Source organism: Sander lucioperca, chromosome 24 (genome assembly GCF_008315115.2).
Source record: "Sander lucioperca isolate FBNREF2018 chromosome 24, SLUC_FBN_1.2, whole genome shotgun sequence".
NCBI classification, from domain to species: domain Eukaryota; kingdom Metazoa; phylum Chordata; class Actinopteri; order Perciformes; family Percidae; genus Sander; species Sander lucioperca.
The window spans coordinates 20,254,174-20,264,779 of NC_050196.1; the positions used below are offsets into that span (position 1 = coordinate 20,254,174).

The following is a 10,606-nucleotide window of genomic DNA, read 5'->3' on the forward strand; positions in this document are numbered from 1 at the left end:
AACCGTGTTTGGAGGAAGAAGAATGATGAGTACCATCCCAAGAACACCATCCCTACTGTGAAGCATAAGGAGAGGATGACCGGGGCCATGTATTGCGAGATTTTGGGGAACAACCTCCTTCCCTCAGTTAGAGCATTGAAGATGGGTCGAGGCTGGGTCTTCCAACATGACAATGACCCGAAGCACACAGCCAGGATAACCAAGGAGTGGCTCTGTAAGAAGCATATCAAGGTTCTGGCGTGGCCTAGCCTGTCTCCAGACCTAAACCCAATAGAGAATCTTTGGAGGGAGCTCAAACTCCGTGTTTCTCAGCGACAGCCCAGAAACCTGACTGATCTAGAGAAGATCTGTATGGAGGAGTGGGCCAAAATCCCTCCTGCAGTGTGTGCAAACCTGGTGAAAAACTACAGGAAACGTTTGACCTCTGTAATTGCAAGCAAAGGCTACAAATATTAACATTGATTTTCTCAGGTGTTCAAATACTTATTTGCAGCTGTATCATACAAATAAATAGTTAAAAAATCATACATTGTGATTTCTGGATTTTTTTTTTTAGATTATGTCTCTCACAGTGGACATGCACCTACGATGACAATTTCAGACCCCTCCATGATTTCTAAGTGGGAAAACTTGCAAAATAGCAGGTTGTTCAAATACTTATTTTCCTCACTGTACATGTCAATATTGATATAATAATAATATATAAATCATAGCGCCCCCTAATGGCAACAGGAAGTTACAGCCTCTACCTAATGGGCACGTCGAACTTAGATGTTAAATCATGAAAAAGAAAGTTGTTGTAACTTAAACATATATTGTACGATCTACCCCAAATCTTTCCTCCATGATGTTAGTCTAGGCCTGAAGTGATTTCATGGTTCTCAGGCCTGATTATGGTAAATTGGCTCAATTTGCCCCTACAAAATTTCAAAGAAGAAGCCCCTGCACTGCGTTTCACCTAGATGGTATGCATATGTATCATCAACAGAATGTCAGCTATATTAATCTTAATGTGCAAATTATGGATGATTTTGAACTTTTCTGGGGTTATACTTTAACAAACTCCTCCTACAGATTTGACCTGACTTCTGACCTCAAAATTTGTCAGTATAATCGAAAGACCTTGGCGGAGCATAATTGCGAAGCTTTTTCATTATTATCATATGGTGTGGGTGGAGCAGGGCGCCAATTTTGATGTTTCCTAAAAAACAGGAAGTTACAGTTCTTACGCTTTGGTGTCTTCTTCCTAGTTGGTTGACTAGATCTCATTTCAAAAGTGGACCGGAATGCCTTAAGAAGTTGATGATGCTTCAATTTGAATATTGTGATCTTTTGTTGAAGAGCGTCGCTCAGCCTCTACCTAATGGGCACGTCGAACTTAGATGTTAAATCATGAAAAAGAAAATAGTTGTAACTTGAACATATATTGTACGATCTACCCCAAATCTTTCCTACATGATGTTAGTCTAGGCCTGAAGTGATCCACATGGGTCTCAGGCCTGATTATGGTTAATTGGCTCAATAGCGCCCCCTACTACAGTTACAAAATGTAGCCCCTGCAGTGCATTTCACCTAGACCTATGAGATTTGTTATGCATATGTATCAGTCCAACTGTACAAAACAATCTCGGAGCCATAACCTAAACCCAACAGGATGTCAACTATATTACTATTTATGTGCAAATTATGGATGATTTTGACCATTTGCACCGTTCAAGGCTGCTATTGGTCAGCAACCCCCTCTGAAATTGCCTGACATGCTGATGTTTATGGTAAGCGTATTGTCTCATTTCCGGTGCTCCCATCTCACGGACGCTACTTTGCTGCTCCAGCAAAAACTTACTCAACTCTTCTTTATTGTTTAATTTAGCAGCTAAGTGCCTGGATTGCATTTAAACTACACTAGTTATACTCAAGCACTTATAGTTTTTATACGTTTTAACAATCTCAATACGTTTTTTGTTAAAACATATTAGCTACTTTAGCTTAGCCATTAGCCCTATTAAATATTAGATCTCTGTCTTCTAAAGCAGTACTAGTAAACAATCTGATATCAGATAATCAAATTGATCTATTCTGTCTTACTGAAACATGGCTGTGCAATGAAGAATATGTTAGTCTAAATGAATCCACTCCTCCCAGTCATATTAATACTCAAATTCCACAAGGCTCTGGCCGAGGAGGGGGAGTTGCAGCCATCTTTGATTCAAGCCTGTTAATTAATCCTAAACCTAAACTAAATTATAAATCATTTGAAAGCCTTGTTCTTAATCTTCAACATCCAACATGGAAAACATTACAGCCAATTATATTTGTTGTTGTTTACCGAGCTCCAGGTTCATATTCTGAATTTTTATCTGAATTCTCTGAGATTTTATCATGCGTAGTCCTTAAATCAGACAAAGTACTTATTGTAGGTGATTTTAATATCTATGTGGACGTTGACAACGATAGCCTTAGTATTGCTTTCAACTCACTACTAGATTCAATTGGTTTCAGTCAGAGTGTGCATAAGGCCACCCACTGTTTTAACCAAACCCAGTATTTCCCAGTATTTCCGCAGAATCCTTTATTATCTTTTATCCTATAGACCTTCAACAATTAATGTTAAAGGTCTCTTCAGCTAAGCAATCTGCCTGTCTCTTAGACCCCATCCCAACGAGGCTACTTAAAGAAGCGTTACCTGTGGTTAACACTTCATTACTAGATATGATCAATATGTCTTTATGAACAGGTTATGTACCGCAGTCATTTAAAGTAGCTGTGATAAAACCTCTTCTTAAAAAAACCACCCTCGATCCTGATTTGAGGACGTTCAGTCAAGATTTAGAATGCATCATAGCACAGAGACGGCACTGGTGAAAATTACTAACGACCTTCTAACTGCTTCAGACAAAGGACTTGTCTCCGTACTTGCCTTATTAGATAGTGCTAGACTTAGTGCTGCATTCGACACTATTGACCATACCATCCTGTTACAGAGACTGGAACACTTAGTTGGCATTAAAGGAATCACACTAAGCTGGTTTAAGTCCTATTTATCTGATCAATCTCAATTTGTTAATGTTAACGAAGATTCCTCCAGGCACGCTAAAGTTAGCCATGGCGTTCCACAAGGCTCAGTGCTTGGACCAATTCTATTCACCTTATATATGCTTCCTCTAGGCAATATTATTAGGAATCACTCAATTAACTTTCATTGTTACGTGGATGACACCCAATTATACCTATCAATTAAGCCAGACGAAACCAGTCAGTTAACCAAACTTCAAGCATGCATCAAAGATACAAAATCATGGATGACCTACAATTTTCTAATGTTAAACTCAGACAAAACTGAAGTTATTGTGCTGGGCCCTCAACACCTCCGAACCTCATTATCCAAAGATATAGCTACTCTGGGTGGTATTGCCCTGGCCTCCAGCACTACTGTCAGAAATCTAGGAGTTATTTTTGATCAGGATATATCCTTTAACGCCCACTTAAAACAAACCTCAAGAACAGCCTTTTTTCACCTTCGAAACATTGCCAAAATAAGGAACATCCTGTTTCAAAACGATGCTAAAAAACTAATCCATGCATTTGTTACTTTCAGGCTGGACTATTGTAATTCCTTATTATCAGGATGCTCAAATAAAACCCTTAAGACTCTCCAGCTGATCCAGAATGCTGCAGCGCGTGTTCTGACAAGAACTAAGAAAAGAGATCATATTTCTCCTGTATTAGCTTCTCTGCATTGGCTTCCTGTAAAATCCAGGATTGAATTTAAAATCCTTCTTCTGACCTACAAAGCTCTAAATGGTCAAGCACCATCATATCTTGAAGAGCTCATAGTACCTTATTGTCCCACTAAAGCATTGCGCTCCCAGAATGCAGAGTTACTTGTGGTTCCTAGAGTCTCTAAAAGTAGAAAGGGAGCCAGAGCCTTCAGCTATCAGGCTCCTCTCCTGTGGAACCAACTCCCAGTCTGGGTTCGGGGGGCAGGCACCGTCACCACATTTAGGAGTAAACTTAAAACTCTCTTCGATAAAGCTTATAGTTAGGGAGTGAGGAGTTGCAGCGTCCGCCTAGCCTGGCCCACCTGCTTCTCGTCATAGTCGTCAGATTAATTTACCATATAATCAATAATATAATCAAAGTAGAGGGAGGCAGGCCAGTACAGCCCGATCCAGTTGAGGAGAGTTCTAGCCCGACCAGGCTCCTCTCCTTAACCTGTCGCTCTTAATTATGCTGTTATAGTTTTAGACTGCCGGGGGACTTCCTTTGACACACTGAGCTTCTCTCTCCTCTTGCTTTCCATTTGTGTGCATCCACGTCCCAGAAATGCTTGTTACTAACCTAGTTCTGGGGAGCTTATTCCCCGGAGTCCTTATGCTTTTTTTTCGCCCAGCATGTTTCCTTCCACGCCTCTTCAACATTGCGTGGAAGTCGGGGACGGTGCCTAAGGAGTGGCAGACCGGGGTGGTGGTTCCCCTTTTCAAAAAGGGGGACCAGAGGGTGTGTGCCAATTACAGGGGTATCACACTTCTCAGCCTCCCCGGTAAAGTCTACTCCAAGGTGCTGGAAAGGAGGGTTCGGTCGATAGTCGAACCTCAGGTTGAAGAGGAACAATGCGGATTCCGTCCTGGTCGTGGAACAACGGACCAGATCTTTACTCTCGCAAGGATCCTGGAGGGAGCCTGGGAGTATGCCCAACCGGTCTACATGTGCTTTGTGGATCTGGAGAAGGCGTATGACCGGGTCCCCCGGGAGACACTGTGGGAGGTGCTGCGGGAGTATGGGGTGAGGGGGTCCCTTCTCAGGGCCATCCAATCTCTGTACGACCAAAGCGAGAGCTGTGTCCGGGTTCTCGGCAGTAAGTCGGACTCGTTTCAGGTGAGAGTTGGCCTCCGCCAGGGCTGCGCTTTGTCACCAATCCTGTTTGTAGTATTTATGGACAGGATATCGAGGCGTAGTCGGGGTGGAGAGGGGTTGCAGTTTGGTGAGCTGGGGATCTCATCGCTGCTTTTTGCAGATGATGTGGTCCTGATGGCATCGTCGGCCTGTGACCTTCAGCACTCACTGGATCGGTTCGCAGCCGAGTGTGAAGCGGCTGGGATGAGGATCAGCACCTCTAAATCTGAGGCCATGGTTCTCAGCAGGAAACCGATGGAGTGCCTTCTCCAGGTAGGGAATGAGTCTTTACCCCAAGTGAAGGAGTTCAAGTACCTTGGAGTCTTGTTCGCGAGTGAGGGAACAATGGAGCGGGAGATTGGTCGGAGAATCGGCGCAGCGGGTGCGGTATTACACTCAATTTATCGCACCGTTGTGACGAAAAGAGAGCTGAGCCAGAAGGCAAAGCTCTCAATCTACCGGTCAGTTTTCGTTCCTACCCTCACCTATGGTCATGAAGGCTGGGTCATGACCGAAAGAACGAGATCCAGGGTACAAGCGGCCGAAATGGGTTTCCTCAGGAGGGTGGCTGGCGTCTCCCTTAGAGATAGGGTGAGGAGCTCGGAGTAGAGCCGCTGCTCCTTCGCGTCGAAAGGAGCCAGTTGAGGTGGTTCGGGCATCTGGTAAGGATGCCCCCTGGGCGCCTCCCTAGGGAGGTTTTCCAGGCACGTCCAGCTGGGAGGAGGCCTCGGGGAAGACCCAGGACTAGGTGGAGGGATTATATCTCCAACCTGGCCTGGGAACGCCTCGGGATCCCCCAGTCGGAGCTGGTTAATGTGGCTCGGGAAAGGGAAGTTTGGGGTCCCCTGCTGGAGCTGCTACCCCCGCGACCCGTTACCGGATAAGCGGAAGAAGATGGATGGAGATGGATGTTTCCTTGGATTAGGGTGGCACCAAAATCATGGTTGCAGCTGTCACCGTGGTCCTGCTGCACGCCCTGTTACACCCTGCTACGCTCTGCGGTACCCTGCAGTATCCTGCTATGTCATGCTACGCCCTGCAGTGCCCTGCTATGCCATGAACTACTACAACTACTATTTCTAGTCACTGTTCCATTATTAGGGGTCCAAGCCCGAGTCTGTAAGAACGGGCAATAGCAAAGCTATGCCGTTCATACAGCAGGGCTGTAGAACCCTATTGTTTTTCTACTGATTAATCATCATCATCATACATTATTTTTATTTTTCTTCTCCGCCTAAAACTCCGACTACAGCCTAAACCGTACATGGTGGGGGGTTGGTTTTTTCAGGAATGGTCCCAAACTCCGCAAGGACCTTAGGCGCAAAAATAGACCTACTTCCACCACTAGGTGGCGCTATAGCAGAAAAAATGCGTTTGGCCCTATAACTCCCACACCGTACACCGGACATTCAAAAACTATATATCCACGCGTTCCCTGGATCCAACTGAATCACGTGATATATAGCCCATTTCCGCCTAAACTTTTATGCGTGAAAAATCGCGATTTATCAAAAACCTACTTTTTCGAACTCCTCCAAGACCGTGCGACCGATCGGCACGAAATTTGGCAGGTAGCATCTCCAGATGGGCTGAACAAAAAGTTAATAAAAAGAATTTTGATAGGATAAAAATTGCGCATATTACGCACAAACAAATTTGTGTAGCTAACTATGAAAACACCAACTTTGCCATATCTCGGCCAAAATAAATGCCATCAACGCCAAACTTTAGATTCTTGTTTAGCATGACCCTCTGAAGGTCACCCACCCGTTTTACAAAAATTGGCCACTAGGGGGCGCTACAAGTACAAAAAGTTTATATCTCATTAACCGCTAATCTGATTTTTACAAAATTTGATGGGTACCATCTAGAGCCACTCCTGAGGCCAACCCTAGAGTGGGGTACTGAGGGGTCAAAGTGGGCGTGGCATATGGGACCCACGTCTACATTTACTACTTACACTAACGTGAACAACTTTACATTTACAGGGTAGATAGACAATGGGTGATGGACCACACCTACCAAAAATTACACATGTGGACCACTAGGTGGCGCTATAATGTTTTTTTGCCTTTAACTTCCACATTACACATCGCACATTAGAAAACCATAGATCCACGTGTTCCTTGAATCAAGCTGAATCACATGATATAGGCCACGCCCATTTCCACTTAATTTTTTTTCCGCATTGCGCAAAACCAACTTTTTCGAATATCTTCTTTTTTATTCTTCTCAATATTTACTGATGTTTGCCTCTTACCGTTAGGTTTTGGTTTTTACTTTTGCGTGCTCCTTTGGTTTTTTACAATAAACAAACTTCTTAACCCACCTGACAAAGTTTCTACAACCTTCACCATTCAACTCTTTTCTCTCACTTTTTCAATCCAAAATCAACACCATTCATAGGAGCCGATACCGTGCAATTAAACATTGCAGTTAGTGCTAAGTGGAGAGTCTGTCATAGTGTGATTGGTTATGTTGGAGTCATTGATCCTTAATTTCGCACGAAGCACCCACGGAGGAAAACATAAATCGGCGCCTATGACGCCATTTGCAACAACGTGACCACCTCCCCTGCTCCTTCAACCACCACACCTGCCTCCCCCCTCCACCCTCTCAGTCACTCTCTCATTTCTCTCTGCTGTCCCCAGCGGTCAGGGGGGTAAGAAGTTTGTTTATTGTAGACAATTGTTAAAGGTGGTCTGTATATGCGTGGAGGTAAACTGTTGACCGCTACGTTTGCAATGGCGACGTACCGCAGATGTCGTGGGTCGCGGCTCTCGATATTTTGCGACGTTTGCCTCCCCGCCTCCGGGCTTCGGGTTCCGCTTTCGCGCGCTCCCCGGGGCGTCAGGGGCGACTGCCGTGGGTGGCTTGGGCCCCGTCATAACTGCTTGCAGTTCTAGTTTTTTATTGTGACTGTTATTGCCACTATTCATCACACCCCCAACTGGCACCTTCAGACACCGCCTACCAAGAGCCTGGGTCTGTCCGAGGTTTCTTCCTAAAAGGGAGTTTTTCTCGCCACTGTCACACTAAATGCTTGCTCTTGGGGGAATTACTAGAATTGTTGAGTGTGGTCTAGACCTACTCTGTCTAATCTGTGAAGTGTCTTGAGATAACTCTTGTTATGATTTGATACTATAAATAAAATTGAATTGAATTGTTCCCTATGCAAGAGAGGGAGCTTATGCTTGCTGCCCTGCTCCGGTCAGTGGAGAATAACCCCAACCTCGCGGATCGACGTAGAGCCCCTAAAGTGGGTGAGAGAGTTTGGCTTTCTTCTAAAAATATTCCTCTGAGAACTGATTTAAAAAAACTGTCCCCCCGGTTCATTGGCCCCTTTGTCATTGAAATGGGTGTCAACCCAACCGCAGGCCTCCTCCCAGCTGGACGTGCCTGGAACACCTCCCTAGGGAGGCGCCCAGGGGGCATCCTTACCAGATGCCCGAACCACCTCAACTGACTCCTTTCGACGCAAAGGAGCAGCGTCTCTACTCCGAGCTCCTCACGGATGACTGTGCTTCTCACCCTATCTCTAAGGGAGATGCCAGCCACCCTCCTGAGGAAACCCATTTCGGCTGCTTGTACCCTGGATCTCGTTCTTTTGGTCATGACCCAGCCTTCATGACCATAGGTCAAGGCTGCTAATGATTTAGAAGGGCTTGTTAATGTCATAAGGATATCATCAGCATAACAACAGAATTGTATGTTGTTTCGAACCAAGCATTACTCCCTGAAAATCTGGGTTTTGCCTTGTCACTTTAAAGGGAGTAGACAGGAGACCATTAGTCAGAACTGAAGCTGTAGGTTCCTTGTATAGCAGTCTGATCCAGCCCAGAAAGCCCGACCCAAAACCAAATTACATCAAACATATATTCCCATTCAATTCTATTAAACGCCTTATCAGTGTCCATAGAAACAATAGTACCAGGCGTCTTAGAAGTATTGAGATAATTAATAATATGGAATAGACGTCTTGTGTTGTGATTATAGTTTCTACCCTTATTTGCTAGCCGTGCTAAAAGGCGATTTGGTTTGTTTGCAAATACAAAAAAAAATGTCTAGTGAATAGGATATCCATTTCTGCCTTTCTTGTTATCAGATTATGTAATGCTGTTCTAGCTGATTTTAGTTCAATAAGGGTTGCATTTGCTTTTGTTTAATAATAGGCTTCCTCTAATTGTTTTATTTAATTTTCCATCTCAAGTTGTTTGGCAGCTCGCTGTTTTTTCTTCTGACTTGTATATGACTTGTAAGTATCCCACACAGTTCTTGGATCAGCTCCATTGTTATTATTCATTTCTAAGAATCAGTTTGGTCTGTTAAATATTTAATGAATTTGTCATAGATAAACAAAGTTTTGTATTTGAATCGCTGGGTCTTAAAGGTGGGAGTGTGGAGCGTGGTCTGAAAGAGCAATGTGGCCTATATCTACATGTTCGACTAAATGTGAGAGAAATCTAGAAACAAAAATATAGTCAATACGCGAAGCTGACAAATGGGGCTGACAATGAAATGTGTATTGTTTTGAAAGTGGGTTACAATTCCTCCATATGTCTAAAAGATAGAATTTCTTATTAATATTTAAACAGCCTTGGCATTTTTAGATATGCTTGTCTGAGGGGGGAGTCTATCCATCATTGGGCATAACGCACTATTAAAGGCAACCCCCCAAATATCAGTGTGGACAGTCCATATCAGCTAATTGACTAAGTAAATATGCATACAATACTTCATCCTGGATATTAGGGGCATAAACATTCCCTAGTAGAACATCTTCACCATGTAATACTCCTTTAACTAAAACATATCTGCCTTCAGTGTCTTTAAAAGAAGCTCTGACAGTAAATAAATGATATTAATGCAGAAAAATTATTACACCGCTCCTATTTGTTGAGTATGATGAGAAGAAAATGTTACCAACCCTGCGATATTTTATGAGCTCTTCATCATTTAAATGCATCTCTTGGAGAATATTTTTAATCTTGTCTTTTTTCAGAAAGTTTAGGACGGATTTCTTCTTTACCACATTATTAGAGCTCCGAATATTCCATGTGCATATCTTAATAGTCATCAACACCAAATTACAGTCAGGTCCATAAATATTGGGACATCGACACAATTCTAATCTTTTTGGCTCTATACACCACCACAATGGATTTGAAATTAAACAAACAAGATGTGCTTTAACTGCAGACTTTCAGCTTTAATTTGAGGGTATTTACATCCAAACTGATAGTGACAGCTCTTTGGATCTCATATTGAGAGTTGACAGTAACAGATTCCAAATGCAAATAGCACACTTGAAATGAACTCTGGACCTTTTATCTGCTCCTTGTAAATGGGATAATGAGGGAATAACACACACCTGGCCATGGAACAGCTGCGCAGCCAACTGTCCCATTACTTTTGGTCCCTTAAAAAGTGGGAGGCACATATACAAACCGTTGTAATTCCTACACCGTTCACCTGATTTGGATGTAAATACCCTAAAATTAAAGCTGAAAGTCTGCAGTTAAAACACATCTTGTTCGTTTCATTTCAAATCCATTGTGGTGGTGTATAGAGCCAAAAAGATTAGAATTGTGTCGATGTCCCAATATTTATGGACCTGACTATATGTTATGAAGTACATGTCAAAACTAACTTTTGACTAACTAAACTTTAACTATTGTATGTGGAGTGGACAAGTCTGTAGCCTTAACTAGGA

General features: G+C 43.2%; 1 long non-coding RNA gene across 1 annotated transcript; it reads right to left on the bottom strand.

Annotated features, from left to right (window-relative positions):
• Positions 1–644: 644 nt before the first annotated feature.
• LOC116051769 lies at positions 645–10,075 on the bottom strand. Its single transcript, XR_004105436.2, has 3 exons — positions 9,977–10,075; positions 8,425–8,429; positions 645–656 (listed from the first exon to the last, which is right to left on the bottom strand). It is a non-coding gene; the product is annotated as an uncharacterized LOC116051769 (long non-coding RNA).
• Positions 10,076–10,606: the final 531 nt, after the last annotated feature.